Below are 13,714 nucleotides of genomic sequence, written 5' to 3' on the forward strand. Positions count from 1 at the left end.
GAAGCGCATTCCAGAGATTTTTGTCAGAGCATGAGTGTTTCAGCTCGATCATTAGTGAAGCAGAACACATGTGTTATGGAGTGGAGGGGTTGTATGTGGTGTGGAGTGAAATTATGTGGGTTGGATTGGAACTGTTTGTTATGAAATTGTGTAGCATGGAATTGCGTGGTGTGGTGTAGAGGGAAGTTATGTGTATTGAAATTATGTGGCATGGAGTGCAGTGGAATTGTGTGGAGTGAGACTGTGTGACATCGAGTGTAATTATGTGTAGTGGTATTGTGTATCATGGAGTGGAATGTAGTGGAATGGAATTATGTGGTGTGGTGTTTAATTTTGTGACGTGATGTGGAATTTTGTGTTGTGGATTGGATATGTGTGGTGTGTAGTGGAATTGTGTTGTGAAGTGACATTATGTGGTTTGGTGTGCGAGTTAGGGCAGGGTGTGTGAATTTTATCGACATCTACATTAAGGGGGTTATTACAACTTTGGAGGAGGTGTTAATCCATCCTAAATGTGACGGCTATACCACCAGCCGTATTACGAGTTCCATAGGATATAATGGACTCGTAATACGGCTGGTGGTATATCCGTCACTTTACCATCACTTTTGGGACGGATTAACACCTCCTCCAAAGTTGTAATAACCCCCTATGTATCAATATTCTTGTGTAGGAAGCTAGCTGTGTAAATACTATATCAAAATGAGATATAGTGTGCACAGAGTCCAGGGGTTCCCCAGAGGCTTAACAGAGGCTAAAGTAGATAATACTAATGCTCTCTTTTGTGGTAGTGTGGTCGAGCAGTTCAGCTTATTAGAGGGTAGTGCAAAGCGTTTGTGTACACACACACAGTCAAGAAATGAGGCACACACTCAATGACTAACTCCAGGCCCATGTATTTATATAGGGAAAATATATTTCTTACTTTATTTCTAGAAAAAATAAACTAAGAAAATAATATTTTTCTATATAAAAACCTATTGGCCTGGAGTTAAGTCTTTGAGTGTGTGTTCTCATTTATTGCCGGTGTGTATACAACAAATGCTTAACACTACCCTCTGATAAGCCTACTGCTCGACCACATTACCACAAAATTCAATTGTTTCAGCACATGTTGCAGTAATTTTTTTCCATAACTTACAAGTCAAAAGTATTTTCAGCAGAAACGTAGGTGTGGTTCTCATGTTGTCAGGGACTTGTATCCAAATGACCAAGATAGCTCAGTGGGTTTATGTCCTACAGCGGAGGGGGGATAAAATGTGGAGGTTGACTAGCTCAAATGTTTATGGGAGGAATCTCATCCATAGGCCGATGGCCAGAGAGCTGGAACACACAACTGGTTCTGGGTCAACATGTAACCAGAGAGACGAGACAGGAATGTAAATTCCTCAGACAATGGAAAGCAGTTAGCTAGGAGGGCGGGGGTAACTAGTTCATGGTAGTTCAAAGCAGAAGTGAACTCCACGGTTCTGAAGACTCTACGACCGCATTTCATGAATACGCCACAAGAAGTGGTTCAAGGAAGTGTGGTCATTTGAAGTACAGGTGCTGTGTGCTTATATAATCACGCACCTCCAGAATAACGCAATAGTCTCTTTAAAAATATATATATATATATTTCTGAACGGTAAATAAAAAAACAGTACTACTGGAAACGTGCTTTTTTAATCCATAACATTTTTAAAAAATAGGTGTCTGTGGGGGAAAGGAGGAGCAGATTGTGGATGGAAAGAAAAAAAAAGTACAGGATGACGACTAACATGGGGCACTGTGTAGAAGCAGACAAGAAGAGAAAGCAACAAAGGGGGTGGAGGGGGTGAAGAAGCTCCCGGGATAAAAAGGAACAGAGGGAGGGGGGCTTAGATGAGAGATTACAACTCGGGTGTGTGGGGGAAGATAACACAGGGGTTGGCACCCATGGATGAAGGAGAAGACAGACGGTGCGCCGGATAGTAAGGAGAGAGAGAGAAGCACAGAAGAGACAAATGGAAAACCTATCATCTCTCATTAACAAATTGTACCTCAATTATGTGGGGAGCAGCAGATGGGCACTGAATTCATCTGTGCTTGGTCCATGCTCCACTGTAAGCACTGGAAGTGACATTTCGGCAGAAGTAGCCAATTAGGGATGCTGGAACAAAGAATGACAGTGCAGCACACAAACAGTAACCATGGGATGGCTCCAAACCCTTTTCTGTATCCCACAGAGTCTCGTAAGCGAGGTGCATGCACTCGCAGGCTAGACCCTAAAAATGTAAAAACAAGTATATATACACCAAATAAGTGCTCAAATATTGAAATATTTTGTTAAATTCACAATCAAATATAGAAAAAGTTTTCAATTTTTGTAATGTTTTGTTTCATTAGTTGGATATTATTTATTAATTTAAATATTATTTAATTTTGTAAAACTGTCATGAACCCCCGAGTAGGCTTTGAGGACCCCTGGACCACAGGTTAAGAACCACTGCTTTAAATGTTGGCATTTTCCCTTCCTCCCATTCCTTTTGTTTATGTCGGTTTGTAATCTTAGCTGACGTGGTTCATGAAATGTTGAGGGATGTGGTTTCTTCTGTGGGAGACAGAGTTCCTACCTAGCCCGTTGTTTACAGACCTGATCCGAATTTTTAAATACAGGTCCATAAATCTAATGGGCAAAGCAGAGGAATTGAAAAATGTGAACAAGTGGGCACTGCCCAGTATTTTTTCCTAAAGTAGGAGGCAACCTTAGGAGATCCTGGTTTGTATTTTCCAGGATTTAGCGTTGAACGTAGTGTGCGACTTGATTACAGTACAGTACATCCTCGTTGCCCTACACTTTTCGTTTTTTTTTTAAACATTCGAAACCTAATCGCGGTATTTTCCTTCGCTAGGCAAAGTGGACCGCGATTGATTCAATTTCAAAGTAGACGTTTTCAGTGATAACATTCCATAAAAATAATGTACGAAATATAACTCGGGAAAGCAAAGTTTTCACTAATACATCATAAAAACAATGTATAAAAAAAGAAATAATGTAAAACGGTGTTTTTGTGATCTTATTATGCCTTAAGCACAATATATATAAAAGAATAAGCAAATTCAAAAAGATATCCGCCCAACGTGGGGCTCGAACCCACGACCCTGAGATTAAGAGTCTCATGCTCTACCGACTGAGCTAGCCGGGCGCTGTATTTGCTGGTTGGAAGTTTCTCTATTAACATTATGTGCAGGAAGCACGGTTTCAGCAGATTTCAATAACGATATCTTTGTGCAATCCACAACATATATCAGGCGTGGTCTTAATATAATATATTTAACCAGCTCTAAAAGCCATTTAAATCTATACTGTACAAAGGAAACAATGGGCCCAGCTCTGTCGTGCATGCGCAAGAGATCGTCACTCCAACGCTGTCACGTGGGCTGGTTTAGTAGCCCCCATTGGCCAACCTCTGGCCCGACTTGTTTTCGCCCTTCTTGCTGGCCGGGTACTCACTTCCGTCGTCCAAGACACACAGAGCAGCACTTGTTGCAGACTGCGAGCTTTCTGCTTACAACACCGACCTTAAACCACTGCCGCGAGTCGGCACTGTTTCAGGATGGCGGGGTCTTAATTTCTCAAAAGAAATGTTTAATATTGTATTTTAGCTATATTTACCAAACTTGCCTATTGTGGTTTGATTTTCGGCTGGAGGGAGACGATGTAGAGTTACAAGTGACAGTTGGGACGGAGGATTATTGTTCGAGATGCAACCAATATTTTTGGTAAAGTTTATGAATAGACATTTTAAAGAGCGATCATGAAACAAAAAGCGCTAAAAGTAGTATTTTTTATGATGGGCTACACGACGGTACCGTGTTCGATTTGGCTCCAGAAGTCGGATTATCAGCAACTAAATCGCATTAAAAAGCTCACGGTACCTTATTTTGTAATGAACTGACATGTTAGTGCTGTGTCCTTTCAGCAGTGTGCACCTAATCTGTTCTCCAGCGTGGATACATTTTTTTTTGTAACACGTATGTACATGGGCCTTTTTTAACCCCTTCGCTGCCAGGCCTTTTCCCCCTCCTGTGCCAGGCCTTTTTTTGCCTATTTGGGGCAGTTCGCGCTTAGGCCCTCATAACTTTTTGTCCACATAAGCTAACCAAGCCAAATTTGCGTCCTTTTTTTCCAACATCCTAGGGATTCTAGAGGTACCCAGACTTTGTGGGTTCCCTTGAAGGAGGCCAAGAAATTGGCCAAAATACAGTGAAAATTTCGTTTTTTTTTAAAAAATGGAAAAAGTGGCTGCAGAAGAAGGCTTGTGGATTTCCCCCTGAAAATGGCATCAACAAAGGGTTTGTAGTGCTAAACTCAGCAGCTTCCTAGCTTTCAGGAACAGGCAGACTTGAATCAGAAAACCCAATTTTTCAACACAATTTTGGCATTTTACTGGGGCATACCCCATTTTTGCAATTTTTTGTGCTTTCAGCCTCCTTCCAGTCAGTGACAGGAATGGGCATGAAACCAATGCTGGATCCCAGAAACCTAACCATTTCTGAAAAGTAGACAAAATTCTGAATTCAGCAAGGGGTCATTTGTGTAGATCCTACAAGGGTTTCCTACAGAAAATAACAGCTGAAAAAGAAAAATATTGAAATTGAGGTGAAACAAACATCAATTTTTCTCTACGTTTTACTCTGTAACTTTTCCCTGCAATGTCAGATTATGGAAAGCAATATACCGTTACGTCTGCTGGACTCCTCTGGTTGCGGGGATATATAGGGCTTGTAGGTTCATCAAGAACCCGAGGAACCCAGAGCCAATAAATGAGCTGCACCCTGCAGTGCGTTTTCATTCTATATCGGGTATACAGCAATTCATTTGCTGAAATATAAAGAGTAAAAAATTGCTATCAAGAAAACCTTTGCATTTCCAAAAAGGGCACAAGATAAGGTGCTGAGGAGCAGTGGTTATTTGCACATCTCTGAATTCCGGGGTGACCATACAAGCATGTGAATTATAGGGAATTTCTCAAATAGATGTCTTTTTTACACACTCTCCTATATTTGGAAGGAAAAAATGTAGAGAAAGACAAGGGGCAATGGCACTTGTTTTGCTAATCTATGTTCCCCCAAGTCTCCCGATAAAAATGATACCTCACTTGCGTGGGTAGGCCTAGCGCCCGCGACAGGAAACACCCCAAAGCGCAACGTTGACACATCCCAAATTTTGGGAGAAAACAGAGGTGTTTTTTGCGAAGTGCCTACCTGTAGATTTTGGCCTCTAGCTCAGCCGGCACCTAGGGAAACCTACCAAACCTGTGCATTTCTGAAAACTAGAGACCTAGGGGAATCCAAGGAGGGGTGACTTGCGGGGCTCGGACCAGGTTCTGTTACCCAGAATCCTTTGCAAACCTCAAAATTTGGCTAAAAAAACACATGTCCCTCACATTTCTGTGGCAGAAAGTTCTGGAATCTGAGAGGAGCTACAAATTTCCTTCCACCCAGCGTTCCCCCAAGTCTCCCGATAAAAATTATACCTCACTTGCGTGGGTAGGCCTAGCGCCAGCGACAGGAAACACCCCAAAGCGCAACGTGGACACATCCTAAATTTTGGAAAAAAACAGAGGTGTTTTTTGCGAAGTGCCTACCTGTAGATTTTGGCCTGTAGCTCAGCCGGCACCTAGGGAAACCTACCAAACCTGTGCATTTCTGAAAACTAGAGACCTAGGGGAATCCAAGGAGGGGTGACTTGCGGGGCTCGGACCAGGTTCTGTTACCCAGAATCCTTTGCAAACCTCAAAATTTGGCTAAAAAAACACACGTCCCTCACATTTCTGTGGCAGAAAGTTCTGGAATCTGAGAGGAGCTACAAATTTCCTTCCACCCAGCGTTCCCCCAAGTCTCCCGATAAAAATGATACCTCACTTGCGTGGGTAGGCCTAGCGCCGGCGACAGGAAACACCCCAAAGCGCAACGTGGACACATCCTAAATTTTGGAAAAAAACAGAGGTGTTTTTTGCGAAGTGCCTACCTGTAGATTTTGGCCTCTAGCTCAGCCGGCACCTAGGGAAACCTACCAAACCTGTGCATTTCTGAAAACTAGAGACCTAGGGGAATCCAAGGAGGGGTGACTTGCGGGGCTCGGACCAGGTTCTGTTACCCAGAATCCTTTGCAAACCTCAAAATTTGGCTAAAAAAACACATGTCCCTCACATTTCTGTGGCAGAAAGTTCTGGAATCTGAGAGGAGCTACAAATTTCCTTCCACCCAGCGTTCCCCCAAGTCTCCCGATAAAAATGATACCTCACTTGCGTGGGTAGGCCTAGCGCCGGCGACAGGAAACACCCCAAAGCGCAACGTGGACACATCCTAAATTTTGGAAAAAAACAGAGGTGTTTTTTGCGAAGTGCCTACCTGTAGATTTTGGCCTCTAGCTCAGCCGGCACCTAGGGAAACCTACCAAACCTGTGCATTTCTGAAAACTAGAGACCTAGGGGAATCCAAGGAGGGGTGACTTGCGGGGCTCGGACCAGGTTCTGTTACCCAGAATCCTTTGCAAACCTCAAAATTTGGCTAAAAAAACACGTCCCTCACATTTCTGTGGCAGAAAATTCTGGAATCTGAGAGGAGCTACAAATTTCCTTCCACCCAGCGTTCCCCCAAGTCTCCCGATAAAAATGATACCTCACTTGCGTGGGTAGGCCTAGCGCCGGCGACAGGAAACACCCCAAAGCGCAACGTGGACACATCCTAAATTTTGGAAAAAAACAGAGGTGTTTTTTGCGAAGTGCCTACCTGTAGATTTTGGCCTGTAGCTCAGCCGGCACCTAGGGAAACCTACCAAACCTGTGCATTTCTGAAAACTAGAGACCTAGGGGAATCCAAGGAGGGGTGACTTGCGGGGCTCGGACCAGGTTCTGTTACCCAGAATCCTTTGCAAACCCCAAAATTTGGCTAAAAAAACACATGTCCCTCACATTTCTGTGGCAGAAAGTTCTGGAATCTGAGAGGAGCTACAAATTTCCTTCCACCCAGCGTTCCCCCAAGTCTCCCGATAAAAATGATACCTCACTTGCGTGGGTAGGCATAGCGCCGGCAACCGGAAACACCCCAAAGCGCAACGTGGACACATCCTAAATTTTGGAAAAAAACAGAGGTGTTTTTTGCGAAGTGCCTACCTGTAGATTTTGGCCTCTAGCTCAGCCGGCACCTAGGGAAACCTACCAAAACTTTGCATTTCTGAAAACTAGAGACCTAGGGGAATCCAACGAGGGGTGACTTGCGGGGCTCAGACCAGGTTCTGTTACCCAGAATCCTTTGCAAACCTCAACATTTGGCTAAAAAAACACATGTCCCTCACATTTCTGTGGCAGAAAGTTCTGGAATCTGAGAGGAGCTACAAATTTCCTTCCACCCAGCGTTCCCCCAAGTCTCCCGATAAAAATGATACCACATTTGCGTGGGTAGGCCTAGTGCCGGCGACAGGAAACACCCCAAAGCGCAACGTGGACACATCCTAAATTTTGGAAAAAAACAGAGGTGTTTTTTGCGAAGTGCCTACCTGTAGATTTTGGCCTCTAGCTCAGCCGGCACCTAGGGAAACCTACCAAACCTGTGCATTTCTGAAAACTAGAGACCTAGGGGAATCCAAGGAGGGGTGACTTGCGGGGCTCGGACAAGGTTCTGTTACCCAGAATCCTTTGCAAACCTCAAAATTTGGCTAAAAAAACACATGTCCCTCACATTTCTGTGGCAGAAAGTTCTGGAATCTGAGAGGAGCTACAAATTTCCTTCCACCCAGCGTTCCCCCAAGTCTCCCGATAAAAATGATACCTCACTTGCGTGGGTAGGCCTAGCGCCGGCGACAGGAAACACCCCAAAGCGCAACGTGGACACATCCTAAATTTTGGAAAAAAACAGAGGTGTTTTTTGCGAAGTGCCTACCTGTAGATTTTGGCCTCTAGCTCAGCCGGCACCTAGGGAAACCTACCAAACCTGTGCATTTCTGAAAACTAGAGACCTAGGGGAATCCAAGGAGGGGTGACTTGCGGGGCTCGGACCAGGTTCTGTTACCCAGAATCCTTTGCAAACCTCAAAATTTGGCTAAAAAAACACATGTCCCTCACATTTCTGTGGCAGAAAGTTCTGGAATCTGAGAGGAGCTACAAATTTCCTTCCACCCAGCGTTCCCCCAAGTCTCCCGATAAAAATGATACCTCACTTGCGTGGGTAGGCCTAGCGCCGGCGACAGGAAACACCCCAAAGCGCAACGTGGACACATCCTAAATTTTGGAAAAAAACAGAGGCGTTTTTTGCGAAGTGCCTACCTGTAGATTTTGGCCTCTAGCTCAGCCGGCACCTAGGGAAACCTACCAAACCTGTGCATTTCTGAAAACTAGAGACCTAGGGGAATCCAAGGAGGGGTGACTTGCGGGGCTCGGGCCAGGTTCTGTTACCCAGAATCCTTTGCAAACCTCAAAATTTGGCTAAAAAAACACATGTCCCTCACATTTCTGTGGCAGAAAGTTCTGGAATCTGAGAGGAGCTACAAATTTCCTTCCACCCAGCGTTCCCCCAAGTCTCCCGATAAAAATGATACCTCACTTGCGTGGGTAGGCCTAGCGCCGGCGACAGGAAACACCCCAAAGCGCAACGTGGACACATCCTAAATTTTGGAAAAAAACAGAGGTGTTTTTTGCGAAGTGCCTACCTGTAGATTTTGGCCTCTAGCTCAGCCGGCACCTAGGGAAACCTACCAAACCTGTGCATTTCTGAAAACTAGAGACCTAGGGGAATCCAAGGAGGGGTGACTTGCGGGGCTCGGACCAGGTTCTGTTACCCAGAATCCTTTGCAAACCTCAAAATTTGGCTAAAAAAACACATGTCCCTCACATTTCTGTGGCAGAAAGTTCTGGAATCTGAGAGGAGCTACAAATTTCCTTCCACCCAGCGTTCCCCCAAGTCTCCCGATAAAAATGATACCTCACTTGCGTGGGTAGGCCTAGCGCCGGCGACAGGAAACACCCCAAAGCGCAACGTGGACACATCCTAAATTTTGGAAAAAAACAGAGGTGTTTTTTGCGAAGTGCCTACCTGTAGATTTTGGCCTCTAGCTCAGCCGGCACCTAGGGAAACCTACCAAACCTGTGCATTTCTGAAAACTAGAGACCTAGGGGAATCCAAGGAGGGGTGACTTGCGGGGCTCGGACCAGGTTCTGTTACCCAGAATCCTTTGCAAACCTCAAAATTTGGCTAAAAAAACACATGTCCCTCACATTTCTGTGGCAGAAAGTTCTGGAATCTGAGAGGAGCTACAAATTTCCTTCCACCCAGCGTTCCCCCAAGTCTCCCGATAAAAATGATACCTCACTTGCGTGGGTAGGCCTAGTGCCGGCGACAGGAAACACCCCAAAGCGCAACGTGAACACATCCTAAATTTTGGAAAAAAACAGAGGCGTTTTTTGCGAAGTGCCTACCTGTAGATTTTGGCCTCTAGCTCAGCCGGCACCTAGGGAAACCTACCAAACCTGTGCATTTCTGAAAACTAGAGACCTAGGGGAATCCAAGGAGGGGTGACTTGCGGGGCTCGGGCCAGGTTCTGTTACCCAGAATCCTTTGCAAACCTCAAAATTTGGCTAAAAAAACACATGTCCCTCACATTTCTGTGGCAGAAAGTTCTGGAATCTGAGAGGAGCTACAAATTTCCTTCCACCCAGCGTTCCCCCAAGTCTCCCGATAAAAATGATACCTCACTTGCGTGGGTAGGCCTAGCGCCGGCGACAGGAAACACCCCAAAGCGCAACGTGGACACATCCTAAATTTTGGAAAAAAACAGAGGTGTTTTTTGCGAATTGCCTACCTGTAGATTTTGGCCTCTAGCTCAGCCGGCACCTAGGGAAACCTACCAAACCTGTGCATTTCTGAAAACTAGAGACCTAGGGGAATCCAAGGAGGGGTGACTTGCGGGGCTCGGACCAGGTTCTGTTACCCAGAATCCTTTGCAAACCTAAAAATTTGGCTAAAAATACACATGTTACTCACATTTCTGTGGCAGAAAGTTCTGGAATCTGAGAGGAGCCACAAATTTCCTTCTACCCAGCGTTCCCCCAAGTCTCCCGATAAAAATGATACCTCACTTGTGTGGGTAGGACTAGCGCCCACAAAAGGAAAGGGCCCAAAACACAACGTGGACACATCACATTTTTTTATAAAAAGCAGTGCCTACCTGTGGATTTTGGCCTGTAGCTCAGCCGACACCTGAGGAAACTTAGCAAACCAGTGCATTTTTGAAAACTAGAAACCCAGGTGAATCCAAGATGGGGTGACTTGCGGGGCTCTGACCAGGTTATGTTACCCAGAATCCTTTGCAAACATCAAAATTTGGCCCAAAAAACACTTTTTCCTCTCATTTCGGTGACAGAAAGTTGTGGAATCTGAGAGGAGCCACAAATTTCCTTCCACCCAGCGCTCCCCTAAGTCTCTCGATAAAAATGGTACCTCACTTCTGTGGGTAGGCAAGGGTCGCTCCCCCTGCGTGACATTGGCGCCAAAAAACAAATCCCCGGTGCCTAGTGGTTTCTGCCCCCTTGGGGGCAGATTGACCTAAAATTGGCCAATCTGCCCCCAGGGGGGCAGAAATGGTCTAAATATAATTTGCCCCCCCAGGGAAGCGACCCTTGCCTGATGGGTCGCTCCCCATCTCTAAAAAAAGAAACAACAAAAAAAAAAAACACAAAAAAAATAATTGCCCTGGCGCCTAGAGGGTTCTGCCCCCCCCTGGGGGCAGTTCGGCCTAATAGTAGGCCGATCTGTCCCCCGGGGGGGGGGCAGAAATGGCCTAAAATAAATTTGCCCCCCCAACCCCCACCCCCCCCCGGGAGCGACCCTTGCCTACGGGGTCGCTCCCCCTGCGTGACATTGGCGCCAAAAAACAAATACCCGGTGCCTAGTGGTTTCTGCCCCCTTGGGGGCAGATTGACCTAAAATTGGCCAATCTGCCCCCAGGGGGGCAGAAATGGTCTAAATACAATTTGCCCCCCCCAGGGGAGCGACCCTTGCCTGATGGGTCGCTCCCCATCTCTAAAAAAAGAAACAACAAAAAAAAAAAAACACACAAAAAATAAATTGCCCTGGCGCCTAGAGGGTTCTGCCCCCCCCTGGGGGCAGTTCGGCCTAATAATAGGCCGATCTGTCCCCCGGGGGGGGCAGAAATGGCCTAAAATAAATTTGCCCCCCCAACTCCCACCCCCCCCCCCGGGAGCGACCCTTGCCTACGGGGTCGCTCCCCCTGCGTGACATTGGCGCCAAAAAACAAATCCCCGGTGCCTAGTGGTTTCTGCCCCCTTGGGGGCAGATTGACCTAAAATTGGCCAATCTGCCCCCAGGGGGGCAGAAATGGTCTAAATATAATTTGCCCCCCCAGGGAAGCGACCCTTGCCTGATGGGTCGCTCCCCATCTCTAAAAAAAGAAACAACAAAAAAAAAAAACACAAAAAAAATAATTGCCCTGGCGCCTAGAGGGTTCTGCCCCCCCCTGGGGGCAGTTCGGCCTAATAGTAGGCCGATCTGTCCCCCGGGGGGGGGGCAGAAATGGCCTAAAATAAATTTGCCCCCCCAACCCCCACCCCCCCCGGGAGCGACCCTTGCCTACGGGGTCGCTCCCCCTGCGTGACATTGGCGCCAAAAAACAAATACCCGGTGCCTAGTGGTTTCTGCCCCCTTGGGGGCAGATTGACCTAAAATTGGCCAATCTGCCCCCAGGGGGGCAGAAATGGTCTAAATACAATTTGCCCCCCCCCAGGGGAGCGACCCTTGCCTGATGGGTCGCTCCCCATCTCTAAAAAAAGAAACAAAAAAAAAAAAAAACACACAAAAAATAAATTGCCCTGGCGCCTAGAGGGTTCTGCCCCCCCCTGGGGGCAGTTCGGCCTAATAATAGGCCGATCTGTCCCCCGGGGGGGGCAGAAATGGCCTAAAATAAATTTGCCCCCCCAACTCCCACCCCCCCCCCGGGAGCGACCCTTGCCTACGGGGTCGCTCCCCCTGCGTGACATTGGCGCCAAAAAACAAATCCCCGGTGCCTAGTGGTTTCTGCCCCCTTGGGGGCAGATTGACCTAAAATTGGCCAATCTGCCCCCAGGGGGGCAGAAATGTTCTAAATACAATTTGCCCCCCAGGGGAGCGACCCTTGCCTGATGGGTCGCTCCCCATCTCTAAAAAAAGAAACAACAAAAAAAAAAAACACAAAAAAAAAAATTGCCCTGGCGCCTAGAGGTTTCTTCCCCCCCTGGGGCCAGATCGGCCTAATAATAGGCCGATCTGCCCCCAGGGGGGGCAGAAATGGCCTAAAATAAATTGCCCTCCCCCCCAGGGAGCAACCCTTGCCTAAGGGGTCGCTCCCTTTGCGTGAAATTCACGCAAAGAAAAAACTCCCTGGTGTCTAGTGGTTTCTACCCCCCTTGGGGGCAGATTGGCCTCATCAAAATAGGCCAATCTGCCCCCAAGGGGGGCAGAAATGGCCAAAATATAATTATCCCCCAAGGGGAGCGACCCTTGCCTAAGGGGTCGCTCCCCACCAAAAAAAAAAAAATATAACACAAAAAACAAAAAAAAAGGTCCCTGGTGCCTAGAGGTTTCTGACCCCGGGGGGGCAGAAAAGGCCTTCCCGAAAATATGCCCCCCCTGGGAGCGACCCTTGCCCAAGGGGTCGCTCCCTTTTGTCAATAACAATAAAAAAAATAAAAATCCCTGGTGTCTAGTGGTTTCTACCCCCCTTGGGGGCATATTGGCCTCATCAAAATAGGCCAATCTGCCCCCAAGGGGGGCAGAAATGGCCAAAATATAATTTTCCCCCAAGGGGAGCGACCCTTGCCTAAGGGGTCGCTCCCCACCAAAAAAAAAAAAATATATAACACAAAAAACAAAAAACAAAAAAAAAGGTCCCTGGTGCCTAGAGGTTTCTGCCCCCCTGGGGGCAGATCGGCCTAATAGTAGGCCGATCTGCCCCCGGGGGGGCAGAAAAGGCCTTCCCGAAAATATGCCCCCCCTGGGAGCGACCCTTGCCCAAGGGGTCGCTCCCTTTTGTCAATAACAATAAAAAAAATAAAAATCCCTGGTGTCTAGTGGTTTCTACCCCCCTTGGGGGCAGATTGGCCTCATCAAAATAGGCCAATCTGCCCCCAGGGGGGCAGAAATGGCCAAAATATAATTTCCCCCCAAGGGGAGCGACCCTTGCCTAAGGGGTCGCTCCCCACCAAAAAAAAAAAAAATGACAAAAAAAAAAAAAAAAAAAAAAAAGGACCCTGGTGCCTAGAGGTTTCCCATGCCCCCAGGGACCCCCCCTGTCACCCTTGCCCACCCCAGGAGGACACCCAAGGCTGGAGGGACCCATCCCAGGGACATTAAGGTAAGTTCAGGTAAGTATTTTTTTTTTTTTTTTTTTTGTGGCATAGGGGGGCCTGATTTGTGCCCCCCTACATGCCACTATGCCCAATGACCATGCCCAGGGGACAGAAGTCCCCTGGGCATGGCCATTGGGCAAGGGGGCATGACTCCTGTCTTTGCTAAGACAGGAGTCATTTCTATGGGGGTTGGGAGTGAAAAAAAAATGGCGCAAATCGGGTTGAGGCGCAAAAATTGCCTCAACCTGACTTGCCCCATTTCTTGACACCCAAGCTCCATTTTCCCCTACGCCGGCGCTGCCTGGTGTACGTCGTTTTTTTTAACGCACACCAGACGGCGCCGGCGGCTA

The 13,714-nt window shown here is 47.1% G+C and overlaps 1 non-coding gene across 1 annotated transcript; it reads right to left on the minus strand.

The window, feature by feature from the left end:
- Positions 1-3,094: 3,094 nt before the first annotated feature.
- Positions 3,095-3,167, minus strand: TRNAK-CUU (transfer RNA lysine (anticodon CUU)). Its single transcript has one exon. It is a non-coding gene; the product is annotated as a tRNA-Lys (tRNA).
- Between the last annotated feature and the right edge of the window lie 10,547 nt (positions 3,168-13,714).

The sequence above is a fragment of the Pleurodeles waltl genome, chromosome 3_1 (genome assembly GCF_031143425.1).
Source record: "Pleurodeles waltl isolate 20211129_DDA chromosome 3_1, aPleWal1.hap1.20221129, whole genome shotgun sequence".
NCBI lineage: Eukaryota > Metazoa > Chordata > Amphibia > Caudata > Salamandridae > Pleurodeles > Pleurodeles waltl.